The sequence below is a fragment of the Myxine glutinosa genome, chromosome 2, assembly GCF_964187855.1.
Source record: "Myxine glutinosa chromosome 2, kmMyxGlut1.1, whole genome shotgun sequence".
Taxonomy (NCBI): Eukaryota; Metazoa; Chordata; class Myxini; order Myxiniformes; family Myxinidae; genus Myxine; species Myxine glutinosa.
In genome coordinates this window covers 138,552,921-138,571,780 of record NC_136262.1, presented here as the reverse complement: position 1 = coordinate 138,571,780, position 18,860 = coordinate 138,552,921, and the positions used below count along the sequence as shown (strand labels likewise).

The following is an 18,860-nucleotide window of genomic DNA, read 5'->3' as shown; positions in this document are numbered from 1 at the left end:
CTCCTTTGCCTCCTGCTTTCACGCAGCAACACGGGTCACCGGGGGACTTCCTCACCCCGCGGCGCCCAACCAGACCCTCCACCGACGAGCTCCAATTTCCAGTTACCACCGGCTGCCAGGGGTAATTGCCGCAGAGGGGGGCCCGCAGGCATCGCTCCTCAGAGCTTGCTCTGTACCTGCGGACACACACACCTTCCCCACCCACAAGACCCCAAAACACACTTCCTCCCCCACTGCCATTCAATTCTCCACACAACTCAGCACAATTCAGTACAATCCATAGATGGTGTAAAAGGTGTTACAAGGCTTGCCATGGCCTGCCAATGTGAAATCCCATTCACAGTTCGAATCATTAAATCCTTACACCTTTCCATTAGCACATTTCCAAAAAGCACAATTTATCGCCCCTCATTATCTCCAATAATCATCACTCACTCTCCAGGTTCCACTCTCACGACCACATCAAAACACCTAACCACAATACAAAAACATACGCCACCCACAAGACACTGTGGCTCCCATTCCATCCCCTCACCGGCCATGTCATTACTCGCTCTCACCTCCCAACTCCAAATTACATGTCCCCAATTTCCCAAAGCAAATCCTGAAGCCTGGGACAGTACTCCTCAAAACACTCACCTCAAGTTCAGGTAGTTGCAGGTTGGTCAGGTTCAAGGGTGTCATCCACCACACAATTCCCAAAATTTCACATTGGGCCTACCAAATCCTTCCAGATTTCTCTTTTGTCCCCACTACACTGGCAGGTATGTGGATCCGCATCCAACGGTGATCATCACTACACAACTACCTGTGGCCACGACAGCTCTGCACCTCTACCGTGCAAGGGTCACCGGGACAAGGTGAGCAGTCAAAACGCCAACATGGCCCATGAGTGTCCATAAGGGTGCGACCCACCATCCATCCTTCAGCCCCCCTGCGAGGAACACAGCTGCAGCAGCCCCAGCTGGCCAATGTGGTGAGCACTTGCTGCCACAACACACACTACCGCACACACAACCTCGGCCCTGGGGGGCACGGTCGCAGTGCGTGGCATCCCTACAGCCACGTCCCCTGCACCTCCCCATCATCCCCCAGTCCGACTACAGAACTGCAGCCCCCCCCAGTGCTCACCCACACTTGACCACACCAAGGTCCAGTCAACAGCCATGCTCCACCAGGAGACCCACCCAGAAGACATGGTCCACACACCTCGGACACGCACGGCACCACGTTGACCCTCAGGCTACACAACTACATCCCCATCATCCCGCGTCCCAAATATCAGCACAGTTGCCCCCGCAACCAGTTGAAAGCTGTGTCTTGCTACCCTATTAATTTAATCACAGCCTCCAACACTTTGGTCTACACACCTGGATCAATAATGGCGTCACTATACAGTGTCCACCATGGCATTTCACAATCCACCCTTAAATTTGCATCTAACCCACAGATTACCCATGCCAATTTGTCCGCAATTCACTACTTCCACCAAAGGAGGGCGCTTCTCCACACACTTGCCAGCCGAGCATGGCCCCGTATGCTCGGCTCGTTCTAGTTTCCCGCACACTCTACCTCTATTGGCCCAGGCGGAGGTGGTGGTCCTCTGTCTGGCATCTGTGGACCTACTGGGGGCCCCCTCCTTTCTGGACTGCGAAGCCTGTCAGGAGGTGGGGGCCCATATGGTTGCCGACAATTCCTCTGACTGTGCCCTCTTCTCCCACATCTAAAACAAGTCCCCAAGAACGGACCCCTCTGGTAGCCAGGTGGAGCCCCCCTTTCTCCCGGCCCAGCCCGATAAAAATCAGGCCGTCCTGATGGCCAACCTGGACCACCCTGTCGTGACTCGCTCCCTGCAATTTGTCCCCCCATCAAATTTGTCAGCTGGCGGCTGATTCCCCTTAACATTCGCCCGATGTCATCCTCTGGCTTTTCCCGATCCCGCACCTCGGTCTGCCGTACCGTCACAGGTGCCCTCTCCGATGCGCGGTTCGACCTTCTCAAAAAGGTCAGTCTCGCCGCGCATTCCGCTGCCCGGTGCACCGTGGGTGGGTCCTGTAACTCCACCAACGTCCGGACCTCAGGATCAGGGAGAGCCGCCATAAATTTTTCTATCGCCAGCTTGTCCCACGCCTGTGCTGGTAGGTCCCTGTATGCTATCCTCACAGACTGGTATATATCCTGGGCCAGCTCCTGCAACGTCTCATTAGGCTTTTGCCTGCGATGCAGCAGCTGTGCCCTGACCAGGTCGCACCTTGCGCCTGTCCCGTACCTGTTATTTAAGGCCTCACAAATGGCCTTGCTGGTCAATATTCCCTCTGGGACTACGTTCAACACGTCGGCGGCTGACCCACGCAGTGTCGCCACCAGATTCCCCATGCGCTCCCGCTCTCCCCAACCATTGAGCTGAGACACGCACTCAAATTGTGTCAGGAAAGCCTCGAGGCTCCCTGATCCGTCAAAATGTACGAGGGGGATTGTTTTTCCAGAGACTCTATTCCCCGATTCCTCTCTGTCCAAATCCAGTCCGGGGCCAAAACACCCCCCCAACTGGGTATTCCGTTTCGGAGCCTCTGGTGTCCAAATGTGGCTCGTGGTGAGGGTCTCCTGGGTCACCTTAATCTGGTCCTGAAGATGTTTAACCGACCTACTCACCTCTTCCTTCAGGCTCTCTTGAACCCGACCAACCTCCTGCTTGATGGTATTGTCCCAGATCTCCAGTCGCTCCTGCATAAAATCACTCACCCTTTCATTATCCATTAGTGGCCCCCACAGGCCTTTCTCAATTAACCCTTGCTCCTGCTCTTTTATGCGGGTTTCCAACCCCCTCACCTCCTCGGCCAATTTGCCCCCTTGTCGGTTGAGCAGTCCCCATTCCTCACTCTGCTGTAGCATTCTGGCATCCACCCGGCCCCGATAGCCTTCCAGGTCTCCATTTGCTTTATCAATTCGAGCATTTGTGGCACCAATCTGACCCTCCAACTTTTCCCCCATTTGGACAGCCTGCGTCACGCCCTCTTCTATTTTCGACATTAATTCCTCCCGTTTCAATTCAATTTCCACCCCTATGGCTTTTTCCATCTCCCCCATTTGAGTTTCTACTTTACCCTCAAATTTCCCCAGTCTGTCCGTAATTTGGTTTTGCACTCTTCCCTTCTATGCCATCAATTCGTTCCCCCAGCTGCTGTGCCATTTCCCCAATTTTTCCTTCCATACTGTTTTCTAACCCCTCTAACCCATTTTTCACTCCCTCTATCTGATTCTCCTGGGCAGCCATTCTATTTTCTACCCCCATTAACCCATTTTTCACCTCTTTTATCCCGTTGTCTAACCCCTCAAAATTATTGTCTAACTTCTCACCAGTACCCCTCGCTTCGTCCCTCATTATCCCCATTTGGCCCTCTAATCGCTCACCCTGAGCATCCATCCGGTTCCCCAATCGCTCACTCTGAGCCCTCATGTCTCCCCGAATTTCTGCAAGGTTTCGCTCACCCTCGGCCCTCTGAGCATTTATTAAATTTACTATGGTCTGGAGATCTATCGGGGCCGTCCCACCGGCGGGGAAAGTTCCAACGCTATCCTCCTTATCCCCCATTTCCGGCTCACTCCCGACGCTGACGGAGGCCTCGCTGCGCACCTCCATTTCGTCGACCTCCGACATCCGCCTTTCGGAAGGTTGTTTCCCGCGCGCGTATTTATTTTAATACCAAAAACACAATTTAAATTTGACGAAGACGCGATATCGCGCTCCGTATGCCCAATTGATTATTAAATTTCTCCGCCTCGCCTATACAAATTTTGCGTTCGAACGTCGGACGCAATGTACGCCCGACCGTGTCGATGTCTCGCCGCGGACAAAAAAATTTGTCCGACGGGTTCAAATCCCACTCCTGACACCACTTGTCGCGTGACTACCCTTGGTGAACACCGTAGGGTAACACGGATGACCGATTGCGAGACTTTACACTCCCGAGGCGAAAACTCAATGGCGGATTCAAGCTCAACACAAAGTTAAACGCGCGGGAGGCCAGACGCAACGAGCTCCACAGCCTTATCTATTAAAATGAAACACCCAGGAAACTGCGTTCAAATATGTACAGAAAATAATATAAGGATTTATTATTGAAAAGTAATAACAGTGAAAAAACCACGCGCCGGTAATACTAATAACTAAATCGGGACGTCCCCACACGACTGATATCAAACACAAAACGAGGGAGATTAATTACGAAAAGAACACGTCACGTCGTTCAAAATGTACGCGGATTCGGGCTTATCTGGTCTTTCGTCGTCTTTGTGGCTGCCGTCCAACACCGCTCCTTTCGGCCCGATCGCACACCTCGCTCCAAGTTCCACGGCCCTCTGCGTCCGCCTCCAAGCGCCACCAGGCCTCGTCGGTCCAACGGCCCACACACACCACGAGCTCCTTTGCTCCAACGGTCCACCGCAGGGCTGCACGAAGCAACCAAAACCAAGTGCCAACTGCCAACTGCAACGAGCTGTGGTCACGAATGCTCAACGAACCGTGTCCTGTGCCAACTCCGACGAACTGTGCAACGAACCGTGTCCTGTGCCAACTGCCACGAACTCTGGTACGGAACTGTAACAACGAACTCTGCGACTCAACTCTCTCAACTCTGGACTCCACTCGAACTCTGGACTCCACTCGAACTCCGAAATGGCGTCCGACCGTCGCCTATATTGGTGGCCGATGACGTCACATTGGCGCGCTCCTCAGCCAATCATAGCCTCCCAACTCGCCCAGGTCACGCCCTCTGCGGCATGCGACTCCTGACATCTCCCGTCCGTGACCCCGCGGTCCTGGTGTAACACGTGCCAGCGAGGTTGGTAGGCCTTTGAGGTGCGCAGGCGAGGTTTGTAGGCCTTGGAGGTGTAAACGGTGGCGGTGTATTGTGGCGGTGTTCTTGGCCTGGTGGTGCCCATTTATTACGAAGTCAATGTCAGGGAAAGGGAATTATTTAATGTTGCACTAAGGACCTAACTAATGTTTATGTGGTTTGCAGTGCCATAAAGGACAAAGGTTTGATTACTAGGTGATACTCACAGGGGCGTTACCTTTAATCCCTCACTATTTAACACTCGAATCTCCAGGTAGATCCACACTCATACATCTTACCCCGACAACCGCCTGAACATCAATAACTTATTACATGTAGAGTCCCTGTCACGACAGCCGAATACCTACCTATTCAGATCTACCTAGCTCTAGATGTTGCATTACCAAATTCATAACAATACTTTTTCATTATTTTTCCATTTAACTTGTTCAAAGAACGTTCATTTCGCAAAATCGAACCAACCACAACCTTCGCCATTAATATCTATTGTAAGCGTGCCGAATCAATAAGTATCACTTTTCCTATGAGCCTCGACCAGAGGGTGGTTGTTACTCACAAACACTCGTCGCTAGCTGTTCCATTGTCTGTTGATTTTCATTCTGCTGCCTATTTCCATTGAGCCATCAGAGTGGAATTTGGAAATTTTTTTATTTCTCTGAGCTCATGAAAGTGGTGACAATGGGTGGTCTGCCATTGCTTTTCCACAAAAGCATCTTTCACCTTTCAATAAAATATTTGTATCAACCAAATCTGCGAGCATGGGGCGCAGAGAAAATACACAAAAAAAACAATAACCCTGCAGTAACAACTTCAGCCTAGGTTGAGGGTTCACACAAACGCTTTGCTCCTCGCAAAGCGTCCGCCAATGGGAACTAAAGGGAGGGAGAAGGAGCGGGAGCAAGAGACAGGGTGCCGGAATGGACATGAGGGACAATGAGGGACAGTGAGGGAGTGTTGGTATGCAATTTTCATCCAATCGCCATCTTTCACAATAATTCTGGACCGGCATGAGGTGGCGTTGTCTGTCATGAATTTATTTGTTGATCGAACGAGTTTTAGACATGGCGGGAAAACTGAAAAAAATTATTTATTTAAAACGGGTGTACACGATTGTACACGTGTACGGACCTTACCGAACCTTACCGAACCGGCAAACAAATCGCCTCATGGTGCACTTCATGAGCCGATTTGCCTGCAGACCAGAGCAAGGCTTTTAATACCCAGCGTATAATGTCCTCGCAAGCTCACGAATAAATAGAATCATTTAAAACGTTTCATCCTTGGATTACCTATGGACAATCACAAGTCCCACACACCAAATCCTCCATGTATATACACATAACTATTCCCAAGTTCGTAAATCATACTGGACAAAAACAAGACACACTCACCTTTAAAGGTCTTGTATGTGTCCAATTGATCCCAGCGGTGCCTCCAAATTGTAGGGGAAATGGTGTGGGAGACTCAAGACTCCAATATGACCGAAACAGCTTTATAAAGTAAGGATTTATTATCATTTGGTAAGTCACTTGTTTCAATTCAATAAAGACTACAATAGCTAAACGGATTGTTAATTAAAGTCGTTGGTTCTTCTTCTTCGGCCGGTCCTCTCTCAGCGCTGCTCACAGGGTTCCGTTCCGTTCCGTAGGTCAGAGCTTCTGGTCACAAGTCCCCTGACTCATCGTTTGCTCTGGTTTTTATGGGCCTTGTCGCGCTAATCCTTTCTCCGCTAATGCCCCGAGGTCATGCATGCACCGAGTCCTGGCATCAGCTCGCTCCCCTCCTGCTGCGAGTTCCGTTTACCAAACGATAGGGGGGTGCTCCAGCCTGGGGCTGTGACCAGGTGGACAAGAGATTACCATGTTCGTGCACATTCTTGGCATCCATTTACGAAATCGTTACCAGTCTTTAATCAATGAGTTACCAGTGCCAATCAATAAGTTACACTGAGTTACACTTCCACACATACCGGAGCAGGGAGTAACCAGGAAGAGATATTAAGGAATCAGAGACATCTTGAAGGAGGAAAGTTTCTGTTAAGCAGATCAAGTCTGGATTGTCAGAAGCAACCTGAATGGAGAGATGAATCAGGTTTGAGCGAAGGCCCCGGATGTTTGAGGTCCATACCGTTAATGAGGAGAGAGGGGGAGCATCGGGTGCAGGAAAGGGGAGGGGAGGGGTAGGGTCAGATGAAGGATGAGAGGGGGAGGTAGGAAGAGCAGTTGATAGTGTGTCAGAGATTACAGAAGAGTTACAAGAAAGGGAAGGATGAGGAGGATGAAAGGTTTGATGGTGATGGGATGAGGCACAGTGAGGTGTTGTTTGAGGGGGGGCAGAGGAAAGTAGAAGGTTGGGGGAGGTGGAGGTATGAGATAGAAGGGAGATGAAGTGGGGAGGAGGCAGCTTTGAGAAGGAGGTGGGAGGAGGGAGAATTTGGGAGGGATGGTTGGGGGGGAGATTTGAAGGGGAGGGGAAAGGGGGGAGTTTAGGAGGGGAGGGGCAAGGGGGGAGCTTAGGAGGGGAGGGGCAAGGGGGGAGATTTGGAGGGGAGGGGCAAGGGGGGAGATTTGGAGTGGAGGGGCAAGGGGGGAGTTTAGGAGGGGAGGGGCAAGGGGGGTGTTTAGGAGGGGAGGGGCAAGGGGGGAGATTTGGAGGGGAGGGGCAAGGGGGGAGATTTGGAGGGGAGGGGCAAGGGGGGAGTTTCGAAAGTGGATGGTTAATGAAAGACAAACATTTATAACAAATTGGGTTTGTTGTGATTTTCAAGTTAGCGATCCGTTTAAGAACGATGGAGGAGGGGTGGAATGAATGAGAATTTAGAGCATGTAGTGAGAAAGAATTATAAGAGATTGAATATTTTTTTGAAATGGAATGAGTTGAAGAGGAAATTGAAAGGAGCCTTTTAAATAGGAAGAAAAACAGCATGTTGTAATAAACCACTGAATAAAACACTGAAGGGGAAAGTTTAAACATATTTAAACAGAACCGTGAAGAACAATCTTATATTCACAAAAATACCAACGGGGAGAGGGAGCATGGAGGGACACCACGAGTCACTTGAACAGGGCAAAAGGTGGAAGGCAAGGGGATAATGGGGGCGGGGCAGGACAGCGCACATTGACAGAGGCGCACGATGGGACAAAAGCACACGAGGAGAAAGGGAAATGTTTTTTTTGTTTTTTTTGTGTGGGGGTGGGGGTTACAACGTTAGACAAAGAGTAGATGTTAGGTCAAGTTTGGGGGAGAAGGGAAAATCAAAAAACCAAGCAAAAACAGCGAAGGAAGGAAGAAACTTCGACGGGGGAAGCCTGAGGCTGCAAGGCCTCACGCGGCAAACAGAAACGATTAATTTATGAAAGATAAACACCGAGAAACTTCCAAGGGGCACACTATAGGTTCACACATATCACACACAAAATACAATTGTGAATAATGACTTAACTTTGAAAACGTTGAGCTTCGAAAATCCATGACGTCGTCCGTGAGATAAAGATAGATCTGCAGTGAACACGAGGAACGAGTGAAGATTAAATAAATAATTATAAGGATAAAAAGAATAACAATGAAATTAAGATAAAACTATTTAAATTGAATTTGGCCATCATTTAAAAGGTCTTTCTCCCTTGTTGAAGTTTTTATTATATTTTGCCACCAAAACACCATAAATCACCACATGCAATCATTGTCATATTAGTTATTTTCTCACAGAATGGAACCGACAGATTTGTGGTGAATAGAAACAAAGTGACGTGACCAGACCAGGCCCACGTGACCAGACCAGGCCCACGCGACCAGAATTTTCCAGACACGTGATGTCGCAAGTCTCTGTGTGCAGGGCCTCTTCTATAGACTGCATGAAAATACACACGGAGCTGATGCCTCAGCTATTACCCCGATCCCTTAAATGTAACATCAAAATGAAATTTCATAACATGCTGCTAATGGCCTACAAAAAGCGCTTTATGCTGTATCATTTTATCCAAGATTGATGCATATTTTCTCATAACCAAAAAGGATTTTAACCTGAAACTGTACTTATCCACCTTTACTTTTCCTTTGTGAGAACAAATGAAACCTGTATTTTATTCAACTTGAGATTGGTTTACTTTGTGCATTTCTTCATTAATCTGGATAATTACTCCCGCCAGGGAGTAATGCATTCACTCGTGTGCGTGTGTGTTCGTGTGTTTGTGAACAAGATATCTGGAAAAGTTCTGAATGGATTTGGATGAAAGTTGGTGGGACGATTGCCCTTGAGATAAGGAAGAATTGATTCGTTTTTGGTGAAGCTCAGGATATTATTCTGGATCCAGGAATTTTTTGAAGGATTTTTTTACCATTGGAAGATAAGGCTCATTTTTTTTTACATTATCTTCTATATATTCTATATTTAACATTGTGATATGAAAATAGTTTTCATATTTGTTGTAAATGTAGTTTCAACTCGTAGTTATGCGTTAGAGCGGTGTATTTTTTTTAGCAGTGTCGTCTTCAATGTTCATTTTTTTGTTCTAATAAAGACATATTCTGTCATTTTAAAACCACCAAAGTGTGTATTAGGTTTCCACGTTTCATAAAATGTATCGTTTGATACGTATAATGCTTTAAAACTGTTTTGTTTTGTTTTTGTTTTTTCTTACCTCAGAAGAGATATCAACATTTAGCTCAGCGAATGTCATTCGCGGTGTCAGTATTTGATGAACTTATAAAGACTTGGTTCCAGATTTGTCAATGGCTGAGGTATATTAACAAATGAATAAAACAGATTTGGCAAAATTCCAACTTTTTTTTTAAAAGATCGCATATTCACCCAGGGTTGTGACAGGCTGAAGAAGAAGAAACCTCACATGGGCTTCCCAGACCAAATAAATAATTCTGGTTCTGGCTCTGCGATTTTCAGGTTTATTACTCCCACCAGGGAGTAACGCATTCGATCGTGTCCGGCCGTGTGTGTGTATGTTTGTGTGTTTGTGAACAAGATATCTGGAAAAGTTTTGAACGGATTTGGATGAACGTTGGTGGAATGATTGCCCTTGGGATGAGGAAGAATTGATTAGTTTTTGGTGAAGCTCAGGATATTATTCCAGATCCAGGAATTTTTTTGGGAAATTTTTTTGCGAAAGATTCTTTCTGTTTTACTGCATTAAAGCTTTTATTTCTGTTTTTAAATGATGTTTTTCTCCTCTAATTCCGAGATATATCAAAATTAATTCTCTGACAGTTAGGGCCTACTTTCTTTTTCATTTATTGTTTTGGGGAGAGGGGATGTTAAACAAAACGTATTGTTGTGGATCTGCCGCCGGCCTTCTTCCCTTACCAATGGGGGGATTAGTCTCCTTGTCTTGACTGACCTGGCGTGACCCGAGACCTATTACGTCCCTTCCGGACAGCGCTAAATTGGGTTTCGGGACCAAATTCGCTGTTACCTAAGTACTAGCGCTGCCCTGAAGCGAGGAAATAAGCCTCGCACGAACCACGTGTGTTGGTGATACGCCGAGCGGTTGCGTGCACGTGATCTGCGCCGTTATAGATGGTGGAACCCGATTCAAGCGGTTCTATTCGTACCACGCTTAGCCAATGGAGAAATCACGGGAACGATCGAATCAGAAGAAAGAACAGAATTTATTTACACGATACAAGGATTGGTAGAAGGAAAGGGACACAGAGCAGCCTTATACAGTCTTACGTAATACCCCCAGGACAAACGGGCCCGTCTCACACACACTCACATGGGGATTGCAGCTAAGCAGGATGATGTTCACCAGCGCGTCCAGGGATGGCTCTCGTGCAGCTCTCTCCGGTCCCTGGCACGTCCCGTGGAAATGGAGGCAGGAGAAGGCAGGAGCTCGTAGCGTGTCGCCTGAACAATCGGGTTATCTCGGGGCGCACGATAGAGGGCGGACTTTGGCGCGACTGGCGGTTATTCACTCGCGGTTATGGTCGCGTTCACTCACGTGGCCGAAATGCGCTATGTTTGTTACCGGCGCGTCTGGCTGCGCCCGCGTACATGTATGGCCAACGCTTTTTCCTCTCTCCCCTGGCGCGCACGTTCTATTGCGAGGGTCAAAGTTGAACAACGGCGAGTGATGCAAATTCTCTGGCACAGTCCTTTCTCATCACGTCCTATCGCGCCACTGGTGCAAGTCCTGTCCTCTTATCAAGCTCCCTCTCTGCAAGTCCTGCTTGTAAGTCCTCTTGAGGGCTTTTCGTATGGGCTTATATAGACCCGCCCCGCGAACCTTCTGGATGGAACTCACCAGACTCTCTTCACCACGCCCTCTCACGCCATACCGCTCGAGCTCTGATTGGCTGGTGGCTCTTACCGTCCCCCCACGCCCCTCACCCCGAACCCCGCTCCCCTCCTTCACCTTCCGAGGCCTACCTCGTGTTATTCGACTAGTGGACACCAAATGGGGCGTGGGATGGATTGCGCCCATAGCAGTAGAATGGAGGTTGGAGCAAAATGATTGGGGGGCCTATTCTCCTGTCTTTACACAACGCAGGTACTAAGAGGGGAAATGGCCTATTCTTACACATACTAAGACATAACTATACTACAAATGGGCCTATATGTTGCTCGTGTGACTAACTATGGGGGGAAACCCTTTAACCTTTAATGACTTCAATGTGCCAATCTCAAAACCGCAGCAGTATTATTCCAACTAAACCCACGGCGGGAGTATGCGCTCTACTGGGTGGCGTTCTAGTTAGCTTTTATGTTTTATCTTGGCACAATGCTTTTAATGTTTTCTTTTTATGTTTTATCTTGGCACAATGCTTTTAATGTTTTCTTTGTATGGTTTATCTTGGCACAATGCTTTTAACGTTTTCTTTTTATGGTTTATCTTGGCACAATGCTTTTCATGTTTTCTTTTTATGGTTTAGCTTGGCACAATGCTTTTAATGTTTTCTTTGTGTGGTTTATCTTGGCACAATGCTTTTAATGTTTTATTTTTATGTTTTATCTTGGCACAATGCTTTTAATGTTTTCTTTTTATGGTTTATCTTGGCACAATGCTTTTAACATTTTCTTTTTATGGTTTATCTTGGCACAATGCTTTTCATGTTTTCTTTTTATGTTTTATCTTGGCACAATGCTTTTAATGTTTTCTTTTTATGGTTTATCTTGGCACAATGCTTTTCATGTTTTCTTTTTATGTTTTATCTTGGCACAATGCTTTTAATGTTTTCTTTTTATGTTTTATCTTGGCACAATGCTTTTAATGTTTTCTTTTTATGTTTTATCTTGGCACAATGCCTGAGCTCATGATAGACCTGAGCCTCTTTCATACCTGTATTGAAAATCGTGTTAATTCGTGTCGTGTCTTGAGGCCTTGTACAGTGTGCACTGTACAACCTTGAGGCTTTGTTTTTCTCTCAGTGGTCCGTCGTTTGTGATCCAATAACTTTCGTTCTCTGTATTCCCAGTCTTTTCACCCATAGCCTACTTCCTTGTGTAAACCTCAACTCAAAAAAAAAAAAAAAAAAAAAAAAAACTTCCTTCTCTGTTCTCATTCGTTTATTCATTCTTATTCGTTCGTTCGTTCTTCGACCACGTGTTTCTCCCCCATTTCCCCAGATAGTTTTCACTCATTAACCTTCAATGTTTACACTTTCCCCTCAAGTTATGTATTCCGTCATATTTTATAACACCTTTTTCTTCTTCTTCTTTAAAAGGCTGCTTTCGACTTGCTCACCAAATCAATTCATCCCAAAAAAAATATCCATCTCCTATAGTGCCTTTTTTCTACATTCCCTAAACTCTCCTGCACTCCATCCTCCATCCAGCATCCTTAAACGTATTTTTAACTCGAAGGTCACAAGAAACTCATTTTGCAATAAATGTTCGTTTCCCATAAATCGTACACTTTCAAAAATCTGAGCCCCTCCCCTCCAAATCTTCCCCATAACCCCTCCCCTCCAAATCTTCCCCATCACCCCTCCCCTCCAAATCTTCCCCATCACCCATCCCTTTCAAATCTCCCCCCTTGCCCCCTCCCTCCTAAACTACCCCCTCACCCCTCCCCGCCAAGACGCCCCCTCGCCCCTCCCCTCCTAGACTCCTGCCTCACCCCTCCCCTCCAAATCTCCCCCATATCCCATCCCTTTCAAATCCCTCCCCTTGTCCCTTCCCTCCCAAACTCCCCCCTCACCCCTCCCCTTCAAATCTCCCCACCCTCATTGCTTCTCAATTTCCCCCCTCTCACTCCCCCTCCTCAAAGCGTCCTCCCCGCTTCTTCCCCCTTCAAACTCTCACCTCCATCTCCCCCAACCTTCTGCCTCGCTCTTCCCCCACCTCAAATAACACCTCATTGTGGCTCACCCAATCACCATCAAACCTTTTGTCCGCCCCATCCTTCCCTTTCTCCGAGCTATTCTGAAATCTCTGACACACCTTCAACAGCTCTCCCTACCTCTTCCACCTCTTCCACATCTTACCCTACCCCTCCTCCCCCCTGTTCTGTATCTGATGCTCCCCCTTCCTCTTCATTAACGGTATGGACCTCAAACATCCGGGGCCTTCGTTCAAACTTAACTGATCTCTCCATACAGGTTGCTTCTGTCAAACCAGACGTGATCTGCTTAACAGAAACTTTCCTCCTTTATGATGTATCTGATTCCATAGTATCTCTCCCGGGCTACTCCCTCCTCCGGTATGATAGACCTGAGCCTCGTCCTGGAGGCGGGGTTGCTATCTTTATCAAAAACTCTCTTCCTCACTCGCCCTGCACTGCACTCTCTCCACCTCACCCCCAGGAATACCTCTGGCTACGGCTTCCCCTTCGCTCCCACCTCTTGTTCATATGTGTGTTGTACCGTCCACCAAACAGTGATGACTCCATCTACATCTCGCTGTCTGATGATATGGACCAACTTCTATCTACTCATCCCAACTCTCTCTTCCTCATATGTGGTGATTTCAACTGTCATCATGCCAGTTGGCTGGGTGTGGGTACCTCTCTCACCAGCCATGGCTCCTCAGCAAAGGACTTCTGCGACTCACTGGGACTGACACAATCTGTCAATTTCCCGACCCGGATCTCAGTCAATGGAACATCTTCTCTTCTGGACTTGTTTATGACTAACTTCCCTGAAAATGTCTGCTGCTCTTCTTCTGCTCCGATCGGATCATCTGATCATGTCCTTGTTAAAGTGGACATCTCTCTGACCATCCTCAGGGAGCCTGCTCAGCGTCGACGAGTCTGGCATTTCACTCAGGCCAACTGGCACGGTCTTCAAGCAGCCATCAATCATCTGGACTGGTCTCCCATCTCTACCACCTCTGACATCAACTCATCCTGGGAATTCTTCCAAAGTAAATTGCTCTCTCTCATGCACAGATTTATCCCATCTCGTCTTCAGTTGTCATACCCTTCCTCCCATCCATGGTACACGGAATCTTGTGGTGAGGCTGTTGCCCAGAAACAACTTGCCTTCGTCTCCTGGAAAGCAAATCCAACGGAAGGAAATCTCATTTCCTTTCACAAAGCCCGAAACAAGTGTGTATCCACCCTCAGGAGAGCCAGGAAACAATATCTCTCCGTTCTCAAGACCGAACTCTCTTATCTGTCTCCCTCTTCCAAATCCTGGTGGCGTCTGGTCAAATCCGTTTCTGGTGTTTGTTCCCCCTCCATCCCCTCCCTTACCTCAAACGGCTACACAGCTGACTCCGCACGTGAAAAAGCTGAATGCCTCAACTCTGTGTTTGCCTCTAAATCTTGTGTCCCAAACCCATCCCTCTCTGTACCCACCATACCCAGTCGTACCCTGCTGCTCCTGGACTCCGTGTCCTTTCCTCCTGACAAGGTGGAAAAGTTTCTGTCAACCCTCGACTCTGATTCTGCAACTGGACCCGACGGCATCAGCCCACGGGTCCTAAAATCCTGCTCTGCTGCTCTATCTCACCCTCTCTCTGTTCTCTTCACCCTCTCTTTTGCTCAAGGTCAACTGCCATCTGCTTGGAAATCAGCCAACATCACCGCTTTGCACAAAAAAGGTGCAAAAACAGATCCTAGCAACTACAGACCAATCAGCCTTCTCCCAATTATCAGCAAAGTCATGGAATCCATCATTGCTTCGGATATGAAATCTTTCCTCTTCTCCAATGGCTTGATCTCTGATCATCAATTTGGTTTCAGACCTGGTCACTCTTCTCTGGACATGCTGCTTCTGCTGTCTCAACAATGGATGGAGGTCCTCAATGCCAAACAGGAAATTAGAGCTGTCTCCCTCGACATATCACGTGCCTTCGACACGGTCTGGCACCCCGCTCTGCTCACCAAACTCTCCTCCTTTGGTATCCATGGAAATCTCCACGCATGGCTGGCGGACTTCCTCTCTAGTCGTCGTCAACGTGTGGCCCTGAATGGGTTTCTCTCATCTCCTCTTCCTGTTCAGGCTGGAGTTCCCCAAGGCAGTGTTCTGGGCCCCGTGCTTTTTCTGGTCTTCATCAATGATCTCTCTGACTCTCTCGAAAATCCTCTCTATCTCTTTGCTGATGACTCCACTCTCTGCCGCTCCATTCCTCTTCCCTCAGATCGGCAGTCTGCTGCCTCCTCACTCTCTGAAGACCTGGACAAAATCACAGACTGGTCAAACAAGTGGAACATGTCTTTCAATCCTGACAAATCTCACACTCTTACTATGTCTCTCCGAAAAGATCGACTGGACAACCCTCCCATCTACTTTCTCAACAATCCTCTCCAAGAAGTTCTGTCGCTCAAGATTTTGGGTCTCACTATCTGCCATGATCTTTCTTGGGAAAACCACATTTCCAAGCTGGCCTCCAAAGCCAGTCGCCGACTGGGCATCCTCCGTCGTGCGAAGTCCTTCCTCGGCACACCTGAGCTCCTCACCACATACAAGGCTTTCATCCGCAGCTCAATGGAATACTGTTCTCCCCTATGGGCCGGTGCTCCTGCCTCACACCTAGCTCGGCTTCACGCTGTTGAAACCAAAGCTTTCAGAATTATTGGAATCTCCCGCGATGAAGCTATCTCTGAGGGCCTTTCACTCACTCACCACAGGCAGGTAGGTGGTCTTTCTGTCTTCTACCGACTCCTCTCCGGCCTTGCACCCCCAGCTCTCTCTGTGCTCTGTCCCCCAAATATTCCTGCAGGTCGCACAAGATCTGCCAGCAACCCTCTGATGGTTAAACTGCCGAAATCTCGGCTCTCTGCTCACCTTCACTCTTTCATTCCTCTTTTCTCCCGCCTCTGGAACAAACTCCCTCACTCCCTTCAATCCCACTCCTCCCTCCAGGTCTTTAAAACAGCTGTTCACCACCATCTCTTATCTTCCCCCATCCAAAACCTTGATCTTTTCTACCCCCGCTAATTCACCCCAGATCCACCTTGTTTGAAATTCCAACTTCTTTCCTGGAAGTCCTGGCAGTGTCCATATGTTTTATACCTCTCCCACCGCCCCCTTCCCATGCCCCCCCCCCCCCCAAAGCCCTCGCCCTCTCTCAGATCTCTCGATTGCTCCATGTCTCTCGGTCCCTGCTCTCAAATGTTGTGTTTGTGTCCTTCCCCCTCTCTCCCCATCTTGTCTACCGCTCCCGATGTTATATGTTTTATGTGTCGGTTTGTCTTTGTGTGTGATTAATGTTCGCTCTTTCACGAGCCTCGATCTTGTATACAAAAAAAAAAAAAAAAAAAAAAAGAAGCTTTTCATGTTTTCTTTTTATGTTTTATCTTGGCACAATGCTTTTAACGTTTTCTTTTTATGGTTTATCTTGGCACAATGCTTTTCATGTTTTCTTTTTATGTTTTATCTTGGCACAATGCTTTTAATGTTTTCTTTTTATGGTTTATCTTGGCACAATGCTTTTAATGTTTTCTTTTTATGTTTTATCTTGGCACAATGCTTTTAATGTTTTCTTTTTATGTTTTATCTTGGCACAATGCTTTTAATGTTTTCTTTTTATGGTTTATCTTGGCACAATGCTTTTAATGTTTTCTTTGTATGGTTTATCTTGGCACAATGCTTTTAATGTTTTCTTTTTATGGTTTATCTTGGCACAATGCTTTTAATGTTTTCTTTTTATGTTTTATCTTGGTACAATGCTTTTAATGTTTTCTTTTTATGGTTTATCTTGGCACAATGCTTTTAATGTTTTCTTTTTATGTTTTATCTTGGCACAATGCTTTTAATGTTTTCTTTTTATGTTTTATCTTGGTACAATGCTTTTAATGTTTTCTTTTTATGTTTTATCTTGGCACAATGCTTTCAATGTTTTCTTTTTATGTTTTATCTTGGCACAATGCTTTTAATGTTTTCTTTTTATGGTTTATCTTGGTACAATGCTTTTAATGTTTTCTTTTTATGTTTTATCTTGGCACAATGCTTTCAATGTTTTCTTTTTATGTTTTATCTTGGCACAATGCTTTTAATGTTTTCTTTTTATGGTTTATCTTGGCACAATGCTTTTAATGTTTTCTTTTTATGGTTTATCTTGGTACAATGCTTTTAATGTTTTCTTTTTATGTTTTATCTTGGCACAATGCTTTTCATGTTTTCTTTGTATGGTTTATCTTGGCACAATGCTTTTAATGTTTTCTTTTTATGGTTTATCTTGGCACAATGCTTTTAATGTTTTCTTTTTATGTTTTATCTTGGTACAATGCTTTTAATGTTTTCTTTTTATGGTTTATCTTGGCACAATGCTTTTAATGTTTTCTTTTTATGTTTTATCTTGGCACAATGCTTTTCATGTTTTCTTTTTATGTTTTATCTTGGCACAATGCTTTCAATGTTTTCTTTTTATGGTTTATCTTGGCACAATGCTTTTAATGTTTTCTTTTTATGGTTTATCTTGGCACAATGCTTTTAATGTTTTCTTTTTATGGTTTATCTTGGCACAATGCTTTTAAGGTTTTCTTTTTATGGTTTATCTTGGCACAATGCTTTTCATGTTTTCTTTTTATGTTTTATCTCGGCACAATGCTTTTAATGTTTTCTTTTTATGGTTTATCTTGGCACAATGCTTTTAATGTTTTCATTGTATGGTTTATCTTGGCACAATGCTTTTAATGTTTTCTTTTTATGTTTTATCTTGGCACAATGCTTTTAATGTTTTCTTTTTATGGTTTATCTTGGCACAATGCTTTTAATGTTTTCATTTTATGGTTTATCTTGGTACAATGCTTTTAATGTTTTATTTTTATGTTTTATCTTAGCACAATGCTTTTAATGTTTTCATTTTATGGTTTATCTTGGTACAATGCTTTTAATGTTTTATTTTTATGTTTTATCTTAGCACAATGCTTTTAATGTTTTCTTTTTATGGTTTATCTTGGTACAATGCTTTTAATGTTTTCTTTTTATGGTTTATCTTGGTACAATGCTTTTAATGTTTTATTTTTATGTTTTATCTTAGCACAATGCTTTTAATGTTTTATTTTTATGTTTTATCTTAGCACAATGCTTTTAATGTTTTCTTTTTATGGTTTATCTTGGTACAATGCTTTTAATGTTTTATTTTTATGTTTTATCTTAGCACAATGCTTTTAATGTTTTATTTTTATGTTTTATCTTAGCACAATGCTTTTAATGTTTTATTTTTATGTTTTATCTTAGCACAATGCTTTTAATGTTTTCTTTGTATGGTTTATCTTGGTACAATGCTTTTAATGTTTTCATTTTATGGTTTATCTTGGTACAATGCTTTTAATGTTTTCATTTTATGGTTTATCTTGGTACAAGGCTTTTAATGTTTTCTTTGTATGGTTTATCTTGGTACAAGGCTTTTAATGCTTTCATTGTATGGTTTATCTTGGCACAATGCTTTTAATGTTTTCTTTGTATGGTTTATGTTGGCACAATGCTTTTAATGTTTTCATTTTATGGTTTATCTTGGCACAATGCTTTTAATGTTTTCTTTTTATGGTTTATCTTGGCACAATGCTTTTAATGTGTTCTTTGTATGGTTTATCTTGGTACAAGGCTTTTAATGTTTTCTTTGTATGGTTTATGTTGGCACAATGCTTTTAATGTTTTCAT

The 18,860-nt window shown here is 45.4% G+C and overlaps 1 protein-coding gene across 8 annotated transcripts in view; it reads left to right on the top strand.

Moving 5' to 3' along the window:
• Window positions 1-18,860, top strand: part of LOC137421229 (uncharacterized) — a 176,086-nt gene that overhangs the window by 119,283 nt on the left and 37,943 nt on the right. The gene's annotated exons all lie outside the window — the stretch shown is intronic.